The following is a 7,500-nucleotide window of genomic DNA, read 5'->3' on the forward strand; positions in this document are numbered from 1 at the left end:
GCGAGAGGTTGGAGCCGAAGGGGAGCGAACCCCCCGCCGACACTTCCCCCCACACCGGGCCGAGCGGGAAGCACCGGACGTGCTAGAGGAGACAGCGACCCGACGAGGCGGGCGCGGCCCGGACAACCGAGGCCCCCTGGCCGGGGCGGCTCGCTCTGCAGCAGGCGGCGGCACGACAAAAGAGCACCGAGCGGCACGCGCGCGGAACGGGCTCTTTTCCCCCGTCCGCAGCCCCATCGGGGGGGGCTCGTTACGTTCCCTTCTCTCTGGCTTCCGCGTGTCTCTCTCTCTCTCTCTCTCTCTCTCTGTGTGTTCTCGGCTCACACGCTCGAGCCGCACCGCCGCCCGAGCGCTGCTCGCGGCCGGCACCCACGGGGCGCTTTTCTTTCTTTCTTTCCCGGCGACCGGGGCCGGCACCCCTCGCCACACGGCTTTTCTTGGGGTTTCAAGTCCAAGGACACCTGAGGGGCTCGCGGGGCCACGCGGCCGTCACACAGCCCGGGACGGTAAAGACGCCCTTGGCCCGGCACGGCGGGAAAGGGACGCCAAAACCTCGCCTGCGACGGGAAGCGAATTGGAGAGGAGACCAACCCTGGCCGAGCACCGGACACACCGCCGTGGGCTTCCCCATGACAGAGAAGCCCCGGAAGGAGCCGGCCCGCCGGGGGCCCTCTCCGACGCGACCCGAAAAGCCTCATCGATCGGGTTTTGTTGGTGTGGGGAGGAGAAGAGAGGAGGAGGAGGAGGAGGAGGAGGAGGAGGAGGAGAAGCAAACGAGCGTGAAGAACAGGAGCGACGACAAGGGCCCCGCGGCCACGGTCCTGGGACAACGGCAACGGCAACCCCAACGTGCGCGCCCCACCGGCCGACACCGCCACGGTCCAGGCGGGCAGCGGGCGGACGGCCGCGGGACTCCGCGTGCGTGCGTGCGAGCGGGGAACTCGTCCCCGAGAGACCGCCCCCGCGGGCTCGGCGCCGTCGAGCCTCCTCGACGCGCCCCCGGGGCCCGCCGACGCCGGCGGGCCGCTTGGCTTTCGGGACAATTTCGGCTGATCGCAGCGGGAGGAGCGCGCGGGGGGTGCCGCCACCCACCCGCATCTGCGGACAACGGTTCCCTCTAACTGGACGACAACGGCAAAGATGGGAGACGCCACACACCCCGCCGGGGGCCGGGACGTCGGGGGTTTTCACACCCCTTTTTCCCCTTCCCCGAGGGGAACCCATCCGGGAAAGCGTGCGACAAAAAAAGGTTGCCACCGACCGCGAGAGGCCACGGGGCCCCCCCAAACCCGGCTTTAGCGCCCGGCCTCGCGGCGATCGGCTTTTTTTTTTCCATCCCCCGGAAAAAAACAAAACCAAAAAAAAAAAAAAAAACCGGGGGGGAAACGGCAAACCAGGAGCAGAAAAAAACGATAAAAAGGCACATGGCGCGTCGCAGGACCCGTGCTAGCCACGGGGGCCGCGGGCCCGGGGATGGGGGGTGGGGGCGAGGCCCGCGCCTCTCACTCCCCAACGACACCACCGCCACCCACGAGGTTTTTCTCCCTGCCCCCCTTCGCTTTTCGCTTGGGGGCGGGGCCCGCACGCCTCTGCGGACGCTTGGCTTTTTCTCGGTGCCGCGGCTTAGGGCCGCAAAAGGGAGCGGCGGGCAGAAAGCCCTCACACCCCCAGAAAATACGGAGGAGACCGGGCGGGCAGACCCCCACGCTCTGCCCCGCACGCCTACAAGCGAAAGAAAACGAAGCGGGGACCCCGTTCGCAACCCAGCCCGCCGGGCCACGGTGGCTCGGTCCGCACCGGCCACGACAACTGAGGAAGGGCGAGGCGCCGCCGCCTCGCCCGCGCCATCTCTCTCTCTCTCGGCCCGGGGGCATTTTTCCCCGTCGCGTTCGGGTGTCCGCACGCGGGCGGGGCCGGCCACCGCGGCCGGCCGCCGCCCCTGAAACAAATTCCGCCCGCAAAAGCGCGGGTCCCCGGCTTAAGGCCGAGGAAGGGGGAACGAGGGCCACAACAACTCGGGGCGGGGGACACAACCCGGTCTTCGGGGACGGGCCGGGGGTGGGGTGGTAAAGCCTCGAACGAAGCTCGAGCAACGGTTAGACAGAGGCGCCCCCGGCCGACGTCTGCCCCCGGCTGCCGGGCCCACACCGTGGCCCACCGAGACCGCCAGCCGAAAAACAAAAAAAAAAAACTGCACCCCGCCGAGGGGGGCCCCCCGGCTTAAGGCCGAGCACATAAGGGACGAGGCGCCGCCGCCTCGCCCGCCAGCCACCGGCATTCGCTTCCCCGCCCCAGGGCTGGGGCGGGGGGGAGGGAGGCGGGACTGGACCGGAATCGGCAGCAGCACGACCAGAGCGGGGGGGACCCGCCTGCGGCTTCTCTGCCTCCTCCACGCCCTTCCCTTCTCGCCTCGGCCGCCCGCGCGGCAACACTCTCTCTGGGCAAGCAGCACACGCTTCCTCGGCATCACGACAAGCTGGCCCCCCCCACCATCGGCACGATGGGTAGCACGGGGGAAGCGGGACGAGCCCCGCGACTCGGTCCCGCCGAGGCGGCAACACACTCCCTTCTCTCTCTGGGCAAGCAGCGGCAACGACGCCTCCTCGGCCTGGCAAAACAAAGCTGCCCCACCGGCACGATGGGTAGCACGGGAAGCGGGACGAGCCCCGCGACTCGGTCCCGCCGAGGCGGCAACACACTCCCTTCTCTCTCTGGGCAAGCAGCGGCAACGACGCCTCCTCGGCCTGGCAAACAAAGCTGCCCCACCGGCACGATGGGTAGCACGGGAAGCGGGACGAGCCCCGCGACTCGGTCCCGCCGAGGCGGCACACTCTCGGTTTCTCTCTCGGGCCTCCCTTGCCGGCGGCTCTCCCCTTCGTTTCTCTCTGAGCTCAGCGCCGGCGACCGGCCGGGCGGCCGGCCCGTAGCTTCGCCTCCGGAGGACACAGGCACGGTAGCAGCCTGGGGGAGACGACCCGTTACCTCGCTCCCATAATACGGAGATACGTGTCCGAGGCCGCCGATGCCTGCAAGTGACCGTAGCGTACGTGACCGGGGCAAAGCGGCGGCGCTAGCCGCCTCCTAGCATGACGTAACTGGAGGCAGCTGAAAACAGCGACCCCTTGGTGAACTTCCAGAGCCGGCGCGGACACCAGGTCTACCTCGACCGCGGACACCACGTCTACCCCGACCGCGGACAGCAGGTCTACCCCGGCCTGGGACAACACGTCTACCCCGACCGCGGACAGCAGGTCTACCCCGACCGGGGGACAACACGTCTACCCCGACCGCGGACAGCAGGTCTACCCCGACGGGGGGACACCACGTCTACCCCGACCGCGGACAGCAGGTCTACCCCGGCCTGGGACAACACGTCTACCCCGACCGCGGACAGCAGGTCTACCCCGACCGGGGGGACAACACGTCTACCCCGACCGCGGACAGCAGGTCTACCCCGGCCTGGGACAACACGTCTACCCCGACCGCGGACAGCAGGTCTACCCCGACCGGGGGACACCACGTCTACCCCGACCGCGGACAGCAGGTCTACCCCGACCGGGGGACACCACGTCTACCCCGACCGCGGACAGCAGGTCTACCCCGACCGGGGGACACCACGTCTACCCCGACCGCGGACAGCAGGTCTACCCCGGCCTGGGACAACACGTCTACCCCGACCGCGGACAGCAGGTCTACCCCGGCCTGGGACAACACGTCTACCCCGACCGCGGACAGCAGGTCTACCCCGACCGGGGGACACCACGTCTACCCCGACCTGGGACAGCAGGTCTACCCCGGCCTGGGACAACACGTCTACCCCGACCTGGGACAGCAGGTCTACCCCGACCGCGGGACACCAGGTCTACCCCGACCGCGGACAGGAGGTCTACCCCGGCCTGGGACAACACGTCTACCCCGACCTGGGACAGCAGGGCTGCCCCGACCACGGGCAGCAGGTCTTCCCCGTCCGGGAGACAAGGGTACCCCGCTGAAATTTGCCTCGTGTCCCGCCACCGGGCCAGGCCTGTCAGGCGGCCCCGGCCCTGGGTGGACCCAACCTCCCGGGGCCGCCCGCCACCGGGGTAGTCCTGTCGGCCGCCTCCGCGCCGGCCGCCCCCTGCGGCTTCTGACGCCGTGCCCGGCGGCGGCGGTGGCGGCGGCGGCGGCGGCCTGCCCCGGAGGCGGGAGACCGACCTGTGCGCCCCTCGGCCGTCGGGTAGCTTCGGCGGCCCCGTCCCTCCCGATATTGCCGCTCCCTAGACCGAGGCGTATTTTTGACCGTTGCTTTATTTTGCTTTTTTTCACGCACGCAGGCACGCAGGCACACGCCCTCACCCACGGCCACACGCGCACCCACCCCTTCCCTTCTTCTTTCGTCTTTTTCCCGAAAGGACGGCTCTCGCGTCGGGGCGGAACACCAACGCTTCGCCGGGATCCGAAATTCTCGGCCCATCCCATTTCCGTTCCTGCGTGCGCGGCCGGACGCCTCCCAGCCGAGCCGACGGGCGGCTCGCGGCCCGCGCCCGGCCTGCCGACGCGCTCGACCGGCCGCGGGGCGTCCCCGCCACGCCTGCGGGGAGCAGAAGCGGCACCGGCCAGCCGGCGGGACCTGGGGGCGGACAGCGGGGGAAAGGAAGCGGGCGGGAGGGTGCGGTGGGACGCGGCGGGAAGAAAGACGCCGGCCCCCGGCGTGACTCGACTCGAATCGCCGGCAGAAGCGGCGAGCGGGCGGGCGGGCGGCCGGCTCTTCGGCGGTCCGCGGAGGTCTTTGGCCCCGGGCCCGCCTCCGGGGGCTCGCCGCCGAGGCGTGCGGGGCCCGGCACGGAACCGCCGCTCCCGCGGCGGCGCCTTTCCGGGCTTTTCCCCGCCCCCTGCTGGGCGGGCGATGCCGGCCCGGCGGCCCCGCCCTCCGACGTCACCCTGCCTCGGCACCTCCTTCCGGGCTTGCCCCGCCCGCCCCCCTGCTGGGCGACGGTTCGGGCCGCCGCCGTCGGCCCCTCCCCGCCCACGCCCCGGGCGGCTCCTCCTCAAGCGGCCGGCCGCTCGGCACCGCGACAACGCCTGCGGGGGCTGAGGAGCGGGCCGACGGGGCCGCCGGCGGCCTGAGCCTCGGCGCCCTCCCTTTCCGAGGAAGCTTTCTCGCCGGCGCTCTCTCGGAGGCTTTCGCGCCCACGGCGGCTTCCTTCCCGCTCGGCCCCCGGCCGGCCCCGCCGAAACCTGCAGGCGGACGGCGGCCCCGCCGATCGAGCCAGGCGGGCAGAAACCGAGGCGGCGGCGGGGCCGCCGTCTGCTCGCGCCCGGACGGGGGAGGGAGCGCCGCCGGCTTCTGAGGGCTCCCTCCTTTCCTCTCGGGGAGACACGAAGGCGGCGACGCGCTCAGGCCGAGAGGGGCGGGCCGCTCGACGCGTCCCGCGGCGGCCCGCCGGCCGACAGCGGCTCTCCCCCGGCGGCCGGCCGACGGCAGGTCTACCCCGGCGGCCGGCCGACGGCAGGTCTACCCCGGCGGCCGGCCGACGGCAGGTCTACCCCGGCGGCCGGCCGACGGCAGGTCTACCCCGGGTGCCGGACGACAGAAGGTCTACCCCGGCGGCCGACCGACGGCAGGTCTACCCCGCGGCCGGCCGACAGCAGGTCTACCCGGGCGGCCGGCCGACAGCAGGTCTACCCCGGGTGCCGGCAGACAGCAGGTCTACCCCGGCCGCCGGCCGACAGCAGGTCTACCCCGCGGCCGGCCGACAGCAGGTCTACCCCGCGGCCGGCCGACAGCAGGTCTACCCGGCTGCCGGCCGACAGCAGGTCTACCCAGGGTGCCGGCCGACAGCAGGTCTACCCCGCGGCCGGCCGACAGCAGGTCTACCCCGCGGCCGGCCGACAGCAGGTCTACCCCGGGTGCCGGCCGACAGCAGGTCTACCCCGCGGCCGGCCGACAGCAGGTCTACCCGGCTGCCGGCCGACAGCAGGTCTACCCCGCGGCCGGCCGACAGCAGGTCTACCCCGCGGCCGGCCGACAGCAGGTCTACCCGGGTGCCGGACGACAGCAGGTCTACCCCGCGGCCGGCCGACAGCAGGTCTACCCGGGTGCCGGCCGACAGCAGGTCTACCCCGCGGCCGGCCGACAGAAGGTCTACCCCGGCGGCCAACCGACAGCAGGTCTACCCAGGGTGCCGGCCGACAGCAGGTCTACCCCGGCGGCCGGCCGACAGCAGGTCTACCCCGCGGCCGGCCGACAGCAGGTCTACCCCGGCGGCCGGCCGACAGCAGGTCTACCCCGCGGCCGGCCGACAGCTGGTCTACCCAGGGTGCCGGCCGACAGCAGGTCTACCCCGCGGCCGGCCGACAGCAGGTCTACCCCGCGGCCGGCCGACAGCAGGTCTACCCCGCGGCCGGCCGACAGCAGGTCTACCCAGGGTGCCGGCCGACAGCAGGTCTACCCCGCGGCGGCCGGCCGACAGCAGGTCTACCCAGCGGCGGCCGGCCGACCGCAGGTCTACCCAGCGGCCGCCGGACGACAGCAGGTCTACCCCGCGGCCGGCCGACAGAAGGTCTACCCCGCGGCCGGCCGACAGCAGGTCTACCCCGGCCGCCGGCCGACAGCAGGTCTACCCCGCGGCCGGCCGACAGCTGGTCTACCCAGGGTGCCGGCCGACAGCAGGTCTACCCCGCGGCCGGCCGACAGCAGGTCTACCCGGGTGCCGGCCGACAGCAGGTCTACCCCGCGGCCGGCCGACAGCAGGTCTACCCAGGGTGCCGGCCGACAGCAGGTCTACCCCGCGGCGGCCGGCAGACAGCAGGTCTACCCCAGCGGCCGCCGGACGACAGCAGGTCTACCCCGCGGCCGGCAGACAGCAGGTCTACCCCGCGGCCGGCCGACAGCAGGTCTACCCAGCGGCCGCCGGACGACAGCAGGTCTACCCCGCGGCCGGCCGACAGAAGGTCTACCCCGGCGGCCAACCGACAGCAGGTCTACCCAGGGTGCCGGCCGACAGCAGGTCTACCCCGGCGGCCGGCCGACAGCAGGTCTACCCCGCGGCCGGCCGACAGCAGGTCTACCCCGGCGGCCGGCCGACAGCAGGTCTACCCGGGTGCCGGCCGACAGCAGGTCTACCCCGCGGCCGGCCGACAGCAGGTCTACCCAGGGTGCCGGCCGACAGCAGGTCTACCCAGCGGCCGCCGGACGACAGCAGGTCTACCCCGCGGCCGGCCGACAGCAGGTCTACCCAGGGTGCCGGCCGACAGCAGGTCTACCCCGCGGCCGGCAGACAGCAGGTCTACCCCGGCGGCCAAACGACAGCAGGTCTACCCCGCGGCGGCCGGCCGACAGCAGGTCTACCCCGCGGCCGGCCGACAGCAGGTCTACCCCGCGGCCGGCCGACAGCAGGTCTACCCAGGGTGCCGGCCGACAGCAGGTCTCCCCCGCGGCGGCCGGCCGACAGCAGGTCTACCCCGGCGGCCAAACGACAGCAGGTCTACCCCGCGGCCGTCAGCCCCCGGCCGCCTAAG

This window comes from Cyanistes caeruleus, unplaced genomic scaffold, assembly GCF_971803275.1.
Source record: "Cyanistes caeruleus unplaced genomic scaffold, bCyaCae1.hap1.1 HAP1_SCAFFOLD_228, whole genome shotgun sequence".
NCBI classification, from domain to species: Eukaryota; Metazoa; Chordata; class Aves; order Passeriformes; family Paridae; genus Cyanistes; species Cyanistes caeruleus.